Here is a 2,177-nt window from a genome sequence, read left to right as displayed (position 1 = left end):
TCTTCTTTCTCTCTTCTGATACCAGGGATTGAACTCAGGACCTTGTACTTGCCAAGCAGGCACTTATGCCGCTGAGCTATCTCCCTGGCCCTTCTATTTCTTATTGTGCTACTTTCTTTCCTTATTCTGCTCCCCTACTTGAGATAGTGTCTCACTTTGTTGCCTAGGCTGGCCTTGAACTCATGATCTTCCTGCCTCAGTCTCCTTGGGGCTGAGATTATTCTATTATGGCTCCCTTTTCCTTACTCTTCAGTTCATCAAAACATTTCCTCCCTCCATCCCTCCTCTCCCTCCTCTTCAATTTCCCCACCTTCTCTTCCTTTCTGTACTGGTATTGAGCCCAGGGCATCCTGCATGCTAATTAAGCGCTCTCCTGCTGAGCTAAACCCCCAACCGGCTCCTAGTTTCTCAGCTCCTTTCTACTCCCCAACCCATTTGCAACACAGCATTCTGGCTTATGTCTATTGCTATTGAGCATAGATGCCACTGGCCATTCTTTGAACATGTGTTTCATAGCCGTGTCTGGCTCCTTGCTCTTTGGTACTTCTTTCTCCTCTTCTCAGCAGACTCAAATCTTAGATCAACACCACTACACACTTTCTCAGCTCCTACTGTCAGCAGTACAAATTGTCAAAGAAAAATCCCACCACTGTGTGGAGCAGTGCCCATGGCAACTTGGTCTCTAACTCAAATGCTTCTAACTCTCATGTTTGTCCTTTCTTCACTCTCCTCACCCAGTCACAATTCTAATTCTCTGGCGCTGTCAGTACCTACCTCTCACCATCTTCCAGCTACCATCTGTTCTGCACTTCTGAAACTTGGAGCAAATCCTGCATTTCTCTTTCCTTTCTCTTCTATGGCAATCCACTCAGTAATCATGTCTTTCTGGTCTGCCTTCTCGAACATTCTTCAATCCCTTTCCTTTCATTTTGTCATTTTGTTCATGCAGCCCACCGTTTCTGTCTGATTACAGCCTCATCTCTCTTCAGCACATTTCCATAGTCCTCTTAGAAGAATATTTGCTTACACAAGGAGGTAGGGCTGAGTCAGAGGAGGTGAGTAGGAGTGAGGGTCCAAAAAGGAGACCCAGTGTCTGAAAGCCAAAGGGTTTTCCTTGAGAGGAAAATGGAGACATGTGCATCTCCTCCGCCTCTTCGTGGAAGCTTCAGTCAAACCTACACTGCCTAGCTCTGCTTTGTGGAATTGATTCACTTTCGGGGAGACAAAAAAGTTTCAAGTCATTCTATAAGACAGTAAAAGTGACCATGAATGTCCCTCACATCTGGCTGGAACATTCGATTTATTTACTTATTTTTATTTAACAAATACTTATTGAGCACCTCTAAGGTACCAGGCACATGCTAGTTGCTAGGGAGTGATCATAGGTCCAGCAGACATGGACCTGCTGTCAAAAGCACCCATGGTCTATTGGGAGAGAAAATAAACAGAACAGTTACACTAAGACAAGTGTTCTGACACAGAAAGGCTAGGGACCTGATACAACCAGGGCGTGTTTTGTCAGGGGTAGAAAGGAGGCCGAGGAGAAATGACATTTAGCCTGAGATCAGAGGATCGGGCAGGAACTAGCTGGGTGTAGGGAAAGTTGCAGAGAACCTTCTAGGAATGTGGAAAAATCCAGAGGGAAGAGAGAGGGTAGGAGTGAGAGGAAATTATGGGCAGTGAGGTGGGCGAAGTCATCTCCAGGCAGTCTGCTTTGTTATGTGCAGTTTGAAAGTTTAGACTTTATCTTGAAGCACTTGGCTGCTACAGATGGTTTTAAGCAAGTGACATGTTTAGACTTGTGATTTGGAAAGGACACGTGACAGGGTGATTTGTGACTTATTAATGGAATGTGCACTTCTCACTCATCTTTCTACTCAGTTGTGGACAGCTAACCTCCCGCCTGCTTCCTGTGCCCCCACAGGTGCCTGTGAACAAGTGTGCAACTTGTATGCACGTATGGTCCTGTCCCTGCCTCTGCGCTGTGTCTGTCTCTGTCTCTGTCTCTGTCTCTGTCTTTCTATCTGCCCCAGATTCTTTTGCCAGTACAGTAGAAAGCTATTTAATTATTGTGGATTTAGTTTGCTTTTTTTCTTTTCTTTTCTTTTGTATTTGATACAGGGTCTCTCTACACAGCTCGAACTCATAGTGATCCTCCTGTTTTCAGCCTCCCTAGC

Source organism: Octodon degus, unplaced genomic scaffold, assembly GCF_000260255.1.
Source record: "Octodon degus isolate 3935 unplaced genomic scaffold, OctDeg1.0 scaffold00065, whole genome shotgun sequence".
Classification (NCBI taxonomy): Eukaryota; Metazoa; Chordata; class Mammalia; order Rodentia; family Octodontidae; genus Octodon; species Octodon degus.
The sequence above is the reverse complement of the archived record's forward strand: the minus strand, read 5'-3'. Positions refer to the sequence as shown.